At 28.7% G+C, this 14,983-nt stretch overlaps 1 long non-coding RNA gene across 1 annotated transcript; it reads left to right on the plus strand.

The window, feature by feature from the left end:
- Positions 1–10,834: 10,834 nt before the first annotated feature.
- On the plus strand, positions 10,835–12,580 carry LOC107913349 (uncharacterized). Its single transcript, XR_001688488.2, has 2 exons — positions 10,835–11,233; positions 12,330–12,580. It is a non-coding gene; the product is annotated as an uncharacterized lncRNA (long non-coding RNA).
- Positions 12,581–14,983: the final 2,403 nt, after the last annotated feature.

The raw sequence follows: 14,983 nt of genomic DNA on the forward strand, positions 1-14,983 counted from the left end.
TAGTACTTGTCGGATATGTGGTAAATACTTATACATGGCAATTATACATTTCACATACATATCATTTAATTTAAACATATTAATTTACAAATTAGTTACACAAACTTACCTCGACAAGTATACATAGATTTGTAAGCTACTAGTCCGATACTTTTTTTTTCTCGATCCAATTCCGTATATACATAGATTTGTAAGCTACTAGTCCGATACTTTTTCTTTTCCTCGATCCAATTCCATATTAGGTCTATCCGAATCTAATTAAGCAAAATAAGTTTGCTAGAACTCAACTTCCATGGCTAGGGTTTCCATGTTTTTGTTTTAGGAAAGATGACGAAAATGATTATATTTTAATTATTTATTTCATTTATCATCATTATTTTATCATCTTTCCAAAACAAACCTTAATAAATTCTTAATTTCCACTGATGAATAATCATCCTTATATGCTAAGTCCTTAAAATGGTTTATTTTCCATATAAAGACCTCTAATTTTAAATTTCATAGCTATTTGATAACTTAAGCTACTAGAATTCAACTTTTATACTTTATGCAATTTAGTCATTTTTATCAGATTAGACATGTAATCAGTAAAATTTCTTAACGAAATTTTAATACGATATTCCTATCATACTGTAGACCATAAAATAATATTAAAATAAATTTTCTTTCGACTTTGGATTTCTGGTCCTGAAACCACTCTTTCGATTTCTCTGAAAATAAACTATTACAAAAGCATGAAATGAATGACACAAATGTCGCGCCATAGTCCTTGTATGGCGCAACACAGGTCGACAAGCTGCCCATGGATGACGAGATTAATTTCATCCTCACAATCAACCTTATACGAAGACCTAGGACATGCCGAAGACCTCATTTGGGCTGTCAACATTTTTATATATAAGAAATTAGGGATTTGATGTAACTAAGTCGTTCGAGATGCACTTAAGAACCCTAGTAGTTTAGGAATAGGATTAGATTAATTTTCTTTCGGCTTTTCCTAAACTATTTGTTTTTCCTCTTAGAATCAGTTTTGATCCAAGATTTTATTTACTTTATTAAAGTATTTATGTTTATCTTTTCTTTGCATTCAATTTATTTCTTTATTCCAATCAATCGGTTTGTTACTCCGTTCTCTATTCGATATCAAATCCATGATTATTCAAATCTCGTTTCTCTTCTAAATCAATCTTGTGCTTCACATGATTTGTTCAATTGGAGTAGATATTACAAATAACATGAGTGACTAAATCCCTTAGGGGAGATTAACGAGTGAATGAAGATGTGATTAATAAAGGATTTAGGGTTTTTCCGAGAGGATTAGTTGGTATAGATTACGTGTTCTTAAACCCTAGGCCTAACAACCCTAGGAAGTTACCATAGGCTAGACGAGGTTGGGAAATAAGTCGAACAGAGTAAATTGTAATTTATCCTAATTGAGAAAGTAAAGTTGGGAGATAAGCAAATATCATCCAATCAATTAGTTAATTAGAGGCTGGAAGGTAATAGTTGGTTAATCAGTAGCTAATCCACCCTAAAACCTTAATCTGAAATTAATTACAAACCCTAAAGTGAGTTAATCTTCGTAATTGATTTATTGATTTATTGATTTTAGTTGTTTGTTATTTTCTTTCTTTTTTTTTTATCTATTTAGTTATTTAATTTCTCTCGATTATTTATTTTATGGTTTATCATAATATAGGTTTTAGTTACTACTACTTAGAGTTGTTATTGTAAAAAGGTTTTCATAGATTTATTCCATCCTCCCTTAGGTACGATCCTTAGAATACTTCCAAGTGTTTCGTTATACTAACTATATTACAATTTGACACATGCACTTATGGACACCGCCGTTCTAAATTCTTATATTTTGGTGTTATATTTTACTATAAACGATAACTCGTTTATAAGCGGTCAAACATGCAACCTCTAAAGCAAAGTTTTGTATTTGAACTTTCATGTCTTGAGACATATAGTCCTATGTCTCAAGACTTTACTACCAAAGTGCTTTAAAAACATTTCAAACCCCTTAGAACACTTTAGTATTGACTCAAAAACATTTGGCAAGGATGAAACACATATAAAACATGTTTTTGAGTATTTTGCAAATCATTAAAAATGCTTTGGAAATGTTTGATAAAATTTTCAACCATATTTTCACCAAATATCTTAGGAAATATAATGTATAAAATTTATCTTAAATGTTGTTATATCAAAATCTTGGGACATCAAAGCTAACAAAAAGAAATTCAATACCTTTATTTAGTTGGCTCGAATCATTGTCCCCTTTTACTCAACAGGGTGGAGCTGGGTTTTATTTGTTCGTTTGTAGGTACACAACAATATTTTTAGTTTCAAGCTACTTGGGAAGAGTCCTATAAAGAGGAAGAGCATCTTTTGTGGGCTAATTTTGCACCTCCTACCCTTATATGTCTTGTCGAGCATGGAGTAAGGACATTAAACTTACTTGATGATTGGTGATCCCAATCACATTTATTCTGATATCTCTAAATGCATTTTGGACTATTAAAATCTTTCTCTTCTCTCCAATTTTACTCATAATGAAGTTTGGACAGATGTTAAAAGCATGGGACCTACAAAGGCTTCTAGACCTGAATATATGCAGACTCTTTTTTATCAGTCTTACTAGTCAATTATTGGTACTAATGTTACTTCATTTTGCATATCTATTATTAATGTTGTTGCAAGCCTATCTCAGTTAGCTAAATGAATATTTTCCTAATCCCTAAAACTACTCATTTGACTACTATGTCTCAATATTAACCTATTTGTTTGTAGATTGTCTTCTACAAGATGATTGCTAAAGTTATTGCCAACCAATTTAAAATGGTTCTCTTTGCTTGTATTGATAAAGGACAAAGTGCCTTTGTTTTGGACAACTTATTTTAGATAATGTTTTAGTGGCATATGAACTGTATACAATGAAAAACAAGCAAGTTGGTAATCAAGGTTACTTTGCACTCAAACTTGATAAAAGTAAAGCTTACGATCAAGTTGAGTGGAATTTTTTGGAGGGTATACTTTCGAATTTTGGATATGCAAAAAGATGGATTGATTAGTAATGAATTGTGTTCAAGCTATTTCTTACTCTATTGTTTTTATGGACAAGTGGTTTTCTTTTTTTTTCTCAGATGTGGTTTACAATAGGGTTTCCCTCTCTCTCCGTATTTATTCCTCATTTGTAGTTAAGGCTTCTCTTCTCTTTTCAAAATGGTTAAAAGTATTCTCTAGGGAGTACAAGTTAGTCGTGGAGGCCTTAGACTTATTCATTTATGGTTTGCTGATGACAATATTCTTTTTAGAGATGCCATGTACGATGGGGGGTTGATTCTATTCATTTTTTTATTCATGAGTATGAATCTTGTTCTGGTCAATTAGTTAATTTTGATAAGTCTATGGTGTTTTTCAATGCTAACACTTCTGATATGGATAAAAAGTGGCATGCTTTAGTTATTGCATGTTTGTAATGTACCTTGCCCGAAAAAGGATAACATACTTTCTATAATCTCTGGTCGGAATACTCAATTTCTTTCCCAAGGTAGGCGTGTTGTGTTGATTAAATCAGTTTTGCAATCATTACCTAGCCATGCTATGTCATGTTCTCTATTACCTAATTCTATGTGTGATTCTTTTCATTCTAGTTTTAATCACTTTTGGTGGCAAAAGGGTCCCTAACAAAGGCTCCAATGTGGTGAAAAATTGGACCAGAAAGTATCCAAATAACAAACAGTCACGTTGTGTTGTAGTTGAATTCTTTTATCTAAAGGTTCCAACACATAGAGATTCCGGTGCATCCAAAAAGGCCCTAAATCTCACAATGTAAGTTTTATTGATGTTATATAGTAATATTAAAATAATAATATAATTTGCAAATTGAATAACTTTAGTTGCCAAATATGCTAAATTTAAATATTTGTTATAAAATAGTAATAATGCAAAGAACACAAGAATAATTTATGAGAATAAGAGGGATTTTTATTGTATTTCTCTTCTTTTCTATCATCATTACAAGTAGTATACTCCTATATATTTAGGGAGATTAGACTCCTCATTTTTTATTACATAAATAGGAAAGGGATTATAAGAAGATGAAAGGTGGAGAGTTAAGGAAGATGAAATGTGAAAGGTTAAGAAAGATGAAAGGTTGAACATCCACTTAATAGCATTCATAACACTCCCCCTTGGATGTTCATTGTATAAAGGATATGTCTCATTAAAAATCTTACTAGGAAAAACCCTATGAAACAAAAACCTAGTGTAGGAAAAAAGAGTACATAATCCTTTAATACACAACTTGTCACAACCTTACAAGAAAAAATATAATGCAAATTTAGTCCCCTCAAGTAAGCATCACTTAAGATCTTTGAGACAACACAATCCAATTCTGAAAATTAACTTCTCAAGTGTAGCGGTAGGTAGTGCCTAATTGAATTCTCAATTATTCTTTGCATTGGGTAAGAGGTGTTACAACAATGCCTATTTTTCTCCCCTTATTTGAACATAATTTTATAACTCAATATTGAGTCATTCAATATTATTTATCAATAATAAATCATCAACATATACAACAAATTTTGTTGATGCGTATAAATATAACAATAAAATTCAATTGCATTTCATGCTTTAGATGTCGTCAACAACTTTATAAAGCATGATATATTGTATCATTCACTATTACCAATATAATGAGTGCATTAAGCACATAAAGAAATGGTACTTCAGGACCATTATTTTATAACATTATTGTTTGATCATTTGTATTCCTTTCAATATCTTCAACCTGCATGAAAAATTAGTCTAATTAATTTTGATTATATAAACACTATTGGATACTCAATAGCAATTCTTTATAATATCATTGTGCAATAGCAATTCTTTATAATATCATTGTGTAACAATTTGTCCTTATTGAATACTTGATCTTCATGTCGAGACAAATTTTCATTTTTAGATATACTTTCATTATAAAGTTTATCTATCGAATAAGTATTTCTCTTGGAAATTCGTCAGGAACTCCAATGATTTTCTCATGAAACTCGAGTTTTATGCTTCATGCATCAATATTATCAAATCATTTATATCAGTTGAATACAAATTCACTAGATGTAAATAAATAACTTTATTTGAGTTTTGCAATCACCACAAATTAATCATTTTTCATAATCAAAATCAAGTGTCTTGTGGACGTTCTTGTTACAAGTCAATTATATATATTATGACTTGTATTTTTTTCGCTATTATGCTAACATGTACTACCCTTGGCTTTACACCTTCCGGGTGTTAGGACTTCTTGTCCGAGATGTATTTCATAAGTTATAATAAAAGCGTTATTTTTTATGACTTGTTCTCATATCAATGCTTTCAAATATATTTTCATTCAAGATCCCATTTCTCCATAATATTGAAGTATTCTATTTATATTATCATTGTCGACAATAATTTCCTTTTTGTTAGCTCCATCTTATTTAGTTATGACATAGCTGATTGGGATATCCCATTATATTCATAATTTCAGGTACGTAAACCTCTTTTGGGGTTTTATCAAAAGTTATGGCTTGGGTCTCTTCATGAGTACCCGCCTTCTTTAGCATATGACCATCTTAATTTCTTTTTCCTTTCTTTCAAGAATTTTTCATTTTATGGAATCGACTAGTTTGCCATGCTTCTAGCATGCCCAAGACTTATTTTTATCACATTGTCCTTCTAGGACATATAACTATTTGGAGTATTTTAGCTGGTATATGTATCAACTAGTATATGCAATCTCTAAATATCATCACTAAACATGTCTGACAAATAATTTTATCATTCAAAATTTGTGCACATAATATTAATGAGGATCACAAAAAAAATGATGACATAATTATTTAACTAATTTGTCTCCCCTTAATATTAAGAAAATTTGTAACATGACAATACTTTTTCAAAATTATAAATATATCTCCCTTCAACTTTTTCACATCTAATGAAAATTCTAAATTTTATCAACTTCATACTTGATGATCCATCTTAGTGCGTTATGGTGGAACATAAAATAAATATTGCACATCCAAATATTCTTAGATGAAATCTATTAGTTTATAAATAAAAATCAATTCTCATGAGACAAATATTTCTTACATGTTGGCCTTGATGCAAATATTACATACTTATTGTAAAGCTATTCTTATATTAATAGTTAAGCAATTGAATGGAGGCATGCTTAGTTTTGCTAACCATTAAGTATAACATATATAGGCATAGACAACTTAAAATTATCCTAGATAAAACTATGAAAAGCAAGCTTGGGATATAGTGCACTAGTGTTGTTAGCACAAATTGCATACTATAAAGATTGTGCACAATCAAATTATTTCAAGAAATAATATCGCAAACTTTGGGTTGCACACGTGTGATACATGAGCTCATATATTATTTGGTTATCGTCCAAAAATGCAACCGACCTCTAACTTTAGTTGGTGATAGTTCAATATGTTGTCAAAATAACTAGTATTAATGAAAATTATTAAAATACAACTTCTAATTCTTCAATAAGATCATATAAATTTTCATAAAATAGTTTTGCATCATCATTGACTCGAGATGGTCTAACCGGTCATACCAACACTATGAACTTTTCACTATCTCATATGTCAATCATACGTGTAATGTATTTCTTTAGGGAATATTTATCATATAAAAACATGAGTATCTCATGTCATTTCTTTTCATGGTTTTAATGTAAAACACATCAAGATTACTGGAAACATATATCTTTTTTATCTAAAAAAATAATATTATGTTTTACAAAATTTTGCATGTGCAAAATTAGCTCTTCTAGAGCTTTAACAATCTAATGTAATATTAATTAGCCCTTCAAGAGCATGTAATAAAATATTATTTTATCATATAATATTAGTAAATGTATAATTTAATTTAAAAAAATGTAGTTTTGCAAGTCTTTTCAACATGGATGATAAAAATTCTGGATCTTAAAAAAAACCTTTATTTATTCATATAAAAGAAAATATATTTTTATATAAAAAATAAGTATAAATAAAAAATATGTTAAACATAGCAAAGAATAAGTTCAAGTCACTAATCAATCACGTTAAGAAGCATGCAGTTAGATAAGTTGTTTTATATGTCATAACACAATAAAATATAAATAATTATAAGGTCATAATAAGATATTAAAGCTACAACTATAGAGGTTTAAAATTAAAATTTTCTAACCTCCACCTCTTATAGTATAATTTCAATTCAAATTTTATCATCATGCATTACGGAACATCTCTTTTTCTTTATAAAACTTTGCAAAATTTAATGTTTTAGACATGCTACAGGCATGTACACAATGCATTCATATTTATTATAATATATATTAATGTCATCCCTTTTTTTAGCCTTATACTTTTTCACAACTAGTAGAATTATAATGTCAATAGAAACTGTGATAATTGATAACTTCATTGTCATTCATTTTATCTAGTATTCACATATAAGTAATATTATGATATTTCTTCTAGAAATGTCTAAACCAATGAGAGGTCAATAATGTCATTATTTCAACAAAAGAAATATAATTTTTTATAAAAGTATATGCAATATTCACTTCAGGAATATATCGAAATTTTCAAATAGCCAAATTGAGTTCAATGATCAAAAGTGATCATAGAATTTATTATATTTATTGAAACATTCACTTTAAGGAGTGTATAAGAAATAATTTAGAAAATAGCGTAAACTTATCTCATATTCTTTGCCAATAATATCATAAGGTATTATCCACTCCAAAGAATGATTAATTAGTATAAACTATAAGAAAATATAATATTGTATGTAGTATTAATATGTCAGTAACAATGATAATACAATACAATGCAGTAGCAGTAACACAACAAAATACCTGTAATCGGACAGAGTTGAAATTTAGAAGAAGAATTTTGTTGAGGCTTGTATGAACAGTTTCCTTAAGACAGATTCGACCTCTCATCGGTGCTTTGAGTAATATTTAACGTCTGTCTCCCAAGATACAACAACAAACGATCACAATAGTAACACAACAACAGTGATCAATCAAACACAATCTTGACTTTCTTTATTACCAGGAAAAATGAATTTAGAAGGAATTTTTTATATTGACGGTTTTTTGATGATGTGTTCTTGAAATCTCCTAACTTGGCTTTATATAGAGAAAAGGAAATGAATGAACAGATTTAGACCGATTCATGAAGAGTTATGTTGAAAAATTAATAGATATAAGTGAATAGAGACAATGAATTAAAAAATGTAATATTAAACCAAGAGATACAATTGTTCAAAAGATACAACTGTATGTTAAACCGAGAGATACAATTGTTTAATCAATTTATCATTCATCACTCAACAATTATTTTCCAACATAAACCATTAATCATTTTGTTTCTGGAATAAACATTTAGCAACATTTTAGGCTATCCATCTTCCACTTATGTATTTGCCAATAACAACAATAAGTTCCATTCACTTCTAGGAATGAATAAACAATATAATTTGTTAACAAAACTAAAAAAGTCATCATTGTTTGCAAATTTACTTCAATATCATTGTTATAAGTCAAATGTGTCTATACATTGTTCCTTTTTCTTTTTAATCAAACCTTGGCAAAATATTCAACCAATATGCATGTGTCAAATGATCTTTAAGTATCACATAAATATTTTCATTAAAATTATTATAATCACTAAAGTTATAGTGATTATTATACTCATACTAGCCCATCAAAGACCATGCTCACAACCACAATTATAACTTTGTTATTTTTAAGATTGATTATGCAATGCTACATTCACCTTAGGGAATAGAACAGATCTAATTAGAATTTGTTTTTTCATTATCATAATTTTCTTTCAAAAGCTAATCTATAATTTTAAAGAATCTTTTACGTGTTTTCTTACAAAAATTCATGATTAATATCATTATACAATTCTCAAGCATGCATAAATTTGAAGTCCAACCTAATCATTGCATATAATACACATTTACAATAGACAAGAACATATAAGAATAATAATTTAATTTAATCAAAATTAAAACTAAACCAATAAATTTTATAAAACACAAATATATATCCACGTGGAAAGCACAACAAATAAACTTGAGAAAGGATTTATAAATTCATAGAGATGCAAATAGAGAATTATATAAATTGAACTTATTAATAGAAATCGAATTAATTTTTTTTTAAAAAATATATTAGACTTACTTAGGTAATTGTGGATGAGAGGTAGAGACTATGAGCATTCTTTGCAGTGAAGAGAAAGTGATAATCCCAAAGCAAATCTCGAGCAACCACTCACAAATTTTTTTAACCAAATAATTAAATTTCAATACTTGAAGCCCAACAAATTTTTGATGTAAACTAAAGACCTATCACTCTTGAATAAAATCGTGCTGATAACATGTTATAAAATAGTAATAATAATGCAAAGAACATAAGAATAATATATGAGAATAAGAGGGATTTTTATTATATTTCTCTTCTTTTCTATCTTCATCACAAGTAGTGTATATATATATATAGGGAGATTAGACTACTCGTTTTTTAATACATAAATAGGAAAGATGTTACAAGAAGATGAAAAATGAAGAGTTAAAAAAGATGAAATGTTGAACATCCACCTAATAGCATTCATAATAATATTTTATTATTTTTCTTATAGGCTTTTTTTTTCTAATTAAATATTTTAATTAACATTGGAATTATTAATTCAAATTTGAAGCGGAGCATAAATAGTTAAATGTTAAATAAAGGTTTTATTACTGAATTGAAGCTTTTATTCAATTCATCCTTTCGTTTTCTTGGATTTTGCTTTTACTCATAACCACTTTTAAGTAATTTTTATTTCTTTTGAAAGAAAGTCTACCTTAGTTAACGTTTAATATAAAAATTGTCCCTTCAATTATATCCTTTTTCCATTTTACTATCTAAACTTCTTTTGGGTCAAAATTTATACCTAAATTAAAAAATTTTTTTCTCACGTTCGTACCTCCATCTGTCAATCGTTAGTTAACTATGGGAAATGATGATGTGACCCAATTACTAAGGAACATGTGGCAAAATGCCACATCATTATTATTTATGTAAAATAATTCCAAAAAAATTTGGAAAAACTTAGCTAATAGAATATATATGAAAAATTATAAATAAATCATCAATATAATTAAAATTATTATATTAATATTAATTAAAACAATTATATTAATATTTAAAAAATTCCTTCCCCCACCCCCACCCCTACCCTCATCCTCGCCGCTTCCCCCTCCTCTCTCTAATGTAAACATTAAAATAATGTTAAGATAACTATATAAAAAATTTCAATAAAAAATTTATAAAATTATTAAATATTAAAATAATATATTATAAATATTTTAAAAAATTAAAAACTATATGGACAACCCTAAAAAGGGATTGAGTTAGTATTTTGCAAATATGAACAGGTTCAGGCCGAAACGGACTTAGCATCAAATATGTTAATATCATATTTAGACCCAACTTGACCCATGATACCTCTAATTTACTCTAATCTCAAATTTATGTACACATTCTCTCTTATCCATCTCAACTTTGTAATTAAATTAACTACATTAACATTGTATTAGAAAAAGGAAACAAATATGGCAAATTATATCCTACAAGCTTCTACAAATTAAAAATAAATTAATAGGTGGTTCTAGTTTTTAAGCTCCCCATAATGAAGTGGTGGGAGCAGGGGAGGGGGAGAGGATTGAGGTGGGAAGGGGAGGGCCGAGAGTCGAGGGAGGGGAGAGGGATGGGGACGGAGGTGGGCATAAAGGTGATCATGGGTTGGGCTACCCGGCCCGACCCGACGGCCTGCCCAAAAAATGGGAGGATTTGGGTAAAAATATAAGCCCGAAATATAAGTTTGGGCAAAAAATAGGGCCCGTTTAGAAAATGGGCTTTGCCTCGGGTAAAATATTTTTGGCCCAAGCCCAACCTAGCCTGGCCCGGCCCGATTTATATATTAATTTAATATATATTTTTATTTTAAAAATATACTACTTTTTGTAACTTTATTTAAATTTTTTTAACTTTTGTTTCACTTCCAAGTATCCAAAATCCCTAACTCAGACGTGCGGCCTCCTCCCTTTTTTTCCCAATTCCAAAATCAAGGTTCACCTCCACCGATCCACCTTCGGTCCTCCATTAGAGGTTAGAGTAGTCGTATTTAAGGTAAATGAAGCTCTATTTCAAACTTATTTATATAAACTTAGCAGAGGTTCGGGCCCTCGCCCTGAGAAAACTGGAGACATTGCAGACATGCCCTTTTTCTAATGAACTTTTAATAAAAGTAGGGATTTATAGCTAATTCTTAGGCTATCCCTTCGGGGATGTAGCATAGTCCCCCTAGTCCGAAATCGTATCTATACTCTGTCTTTAACCTTCGTTTGAGCGATGGAAAGAGCCTTTACGCAGGACTGGTATTATAAGTTTTCTTCCTTCTCTGATATCTTACTATAGAAGGCTCGAAGAGCTATGGTTGAAAAGAAGAGTTGGAATTCACTCGATTATTAGGAGCCATTGTTAGAATGAAACATTATGCCACTGTTGTTTTTATGTGTAGCTAGATGGAATTATTAGCAGTTCCCCATAATGTTTATTATTTGAGCATCTTGATTAATTGCTTTTGTCAATTAGGTCATATTGATTTTGGGTTTTCTGTTTTGGGGAAAATGCTGAAGTTAAGGGTTGAGCCTAGTGTTGTAACTTTGTCCACTTTTATTAATGGGTTTTGTAGGCAAAGTAAGATTTCTCAGGCTGTGAAATTGTTTGATGAAATGGTTGAAAAAGGTTATCAACTTAATTTAATTGTTTACGGTACAATACTTAATGGGTTGAGTAAAACCGGGTCCGGGAATACTGATCGAGCTGTTAAGTTTCTAATAATGATGGAAGAAAGAGGTTTTGAACCCAATATTGTAGCATATAACACTGTCATTGACTGCCTTTGTAAGAAGGGATCACTAAATGAGGCTCTTGATCTCTTCTCTCATGTGAAGGTTAAGGGCATTAGACCAAATACCGTTACTTACAATTGCTTAATTCATGCTATGTGTAATTCGGGCCAGTAGAGGGAGGCAACAAGGTTGTTGAATAATTAAGCAGCAAACCGTTTGTTTATATGTTTATATCTGGAAATGAAGTTCTCAAAATTTTGAAATTGCATGGGATTCAAGTTGAATGAATTTATTATAATGTTTACTGAGATCACAAGCTTAGTTTCTTCATTTAATCTCATCTTTTTTGTTTTTGCTTTGTTTTATTGCAGAAATAAGCGACATTGAAATCGATTTGGCTTACTTTAGCTTCCTTTCCCGTAAGCTTTCATTTACATTTTCTTTTTAGAATTTAATTTAATTTAATTTGATTTTCTTTTATTTTACTTTGTACAACATTTGCTTTTATTATAATGCAGTTTGAATTTCATTCAATGTAAAGAAGTTTGTCTATGTGTTCTTAGCAGATGAATGATCATAGAAACATTTGTTTTCTGATTAAAATTGATTGATTTATTTTTTATAGAGCATGTACTTTGCATTTAATTGAAGTATGAAATTAGCCCTAAAAATGAGCTGTTAAACTTTAAAAATCGAATTAAAATAATCATTTTATGTTCCACCTTTTATTAAAAAATGTCCATAATATATTTTTATATTATTTCTCAAATTTAATATTTAACGCAATTGAATTGTAGATATTCTTCTAAAATAAGATTATTTATCGAGAATTAATATATTATTTATACTCAAGTCCTGACTCAATTTAATATTTGAATTTTAGCCATAGTCATACACGTTGAAGATTGGCTTTCTTTCTTCTTCTTCTTCTTCTTTTTTTAATATTTCAAATATAATATATTTACAATGGTAAATAATAATATAAATTTAAATCAGTACAAAATATAATGAATAAAAAAATTCATAACATAAACGCATGATAAAATTAAAATTCACACATCACAATTGCAATAATAGAGTTTGAAATTAAATATTCAAATAATCAAAATTTCTGTTTTAAGTAACATCTTATTGTCAACCTGGATTTTTTTAAAATGTTTTTATATAATATAGGGTTTTGATGGTTACTTGACAAGACTTTATGTTGAGTATTTGGATTTTGGTTTAAAATAATGAAGGAAAATATTAAAAAAAGGTCAGGTCGGGTCGGGCCCGGGCTTAGAAATTTTTTCCTTGGTCGGGCTTGGACAAATTTTCAGGCCCATATCTCAGGCCGGTCTGGGTTTGGACCTAGAAAACAGGCTTAAAATTTTTCTGGGCCCGGCCCATGATCACTTCTAGATGAGCGCAATGAATTTTTTTTAATATTAATATAATTATTTTTCATTAATATTAATATTGATATTTTTAATTATATATTAATTATTTATAATTTTTATATAATTTTCTAATTTTTATTTCAATTTTTTAAAGTTTTTTTTTTTAAATTATTTGACATAAATAATTACGTGATATTATTTATGTGGAATTTTTGCCTAATATTACTTGGTAATTGGGTCACATCATCATTGTTTATAGTTGACTAACAGTTGATAGGCAGAAGTATCATACTGAGAAAAAAATTTTAATGTAAACATCAATTTTAATAAAAAAATTTTAAGTATGTGAAAAAAATAGATATAATTTAAGGAGCAACTTTTATATTAAGCCTTAATTAAGTAGATTTTCTTTCAAAAGAAAAAAAAATATTTAAAAGTGGTTGTGTAAAAATAAAAGGTAAACTACACTCATGGTCACTTTTGTTTATATTATGTTACATTTTAGTTACTTATATTTGAAATGTTACGTTTTAGTCACTTACATTATCATGTTATAATATTTTAGTCACTGAGTTGTTAATTGTCGTTAACGGTGTACCGGTAAGCTGATGTAGCACGTTAAATCATCATTTCAAACAAAAATTTTAGTTTAAATTATACAATTGGTTCCCATTTTTTTTGAGTAATTTATTTTTTTTGTTTTATGTTCTTTTAACTTTTTTTTTCATTCTCTTTTGCTTCTCTCTCTATTTTCCTACCTTCTTTTTTTTTTAACATATCAAGAAGTCGAATTGACAATGAAGAAAGAAGCATGGTATGTGTTTATGGTTATAGGCAATGATGGCTTTTGACTTCTTGCTTCTTTTTTCATTGCTAATTCAACTTCTTGATATATTAAAAGAAATGGAGAAGGTAGAAAAATAGAGGGAGCGACAGAAGAGAATGAAAAAAAGAAAAAAAAGTTTAAAAAACAAAAAAGAAAAAATTAAATTGCTTAAAATAAAAAAAATATAGAAATCAATTATATAATTTAATCTAAATTTTTTATTTGAATGATGATTTAACGTATTATGTCAGCTTACCGTTACACTCAGTGACTAAAATGTAAAAGTGTTTACCCAAAACAAACTAAATATTTAATTCATCTTTTCGTTTTCTCGGATTTTGTTTTTACACATAACCACTTTTAAGTAATATATATTTTTTCTTTTGAAAGAAACCCTACTTTAGTTAATTGCAATAAGCAAAGCGGTCAGTATTTAATATTCATTACAGTCAATACATAGCACAAAGGCGAGAATCTCCAAAGCATATGCATCACCGTTACCGTAACTACTTTTGTTTTGAATCACCATTATTGGATCAGAGAATTGGTGGTTTGTTGGTCCAATTTTTAATAAATTATCCAAAAATCATAAAATAAAATCTAGTTTGCTAAAATAAGTTTAAAAACTCAAAATCCTAAAATCAATATTAAAATACAAAAGAATAAAACCGAATCAGAATAATTTAAGAAATTCAAAAAAACCTCAACCACCTCTACTAAGCTCTATCATTACTCCTTTCTAATTGGTGATAGGCAGACGGGGAACAATGTCAAGACTTTCAAATTTGGCATATGACAGAACAGTATTAGTTGGTCTTTC

This window comes from Gossypium hirsutum, chromosome D11 (genome assembly GCF_007990345.1).
Source record: "Gossypium hirsutum isolate 1008001.06 chromosome D11, Gossypium_hirsutum_v2.1, whole genome shotgun sequence".
NCBI classification, from domain to species: Eukaryota; Viridiplantae; Streptophyta; class Magnoliopsida; order Malvales; family Malvaceae; genus Gossypium; species Gossypium hirsutum.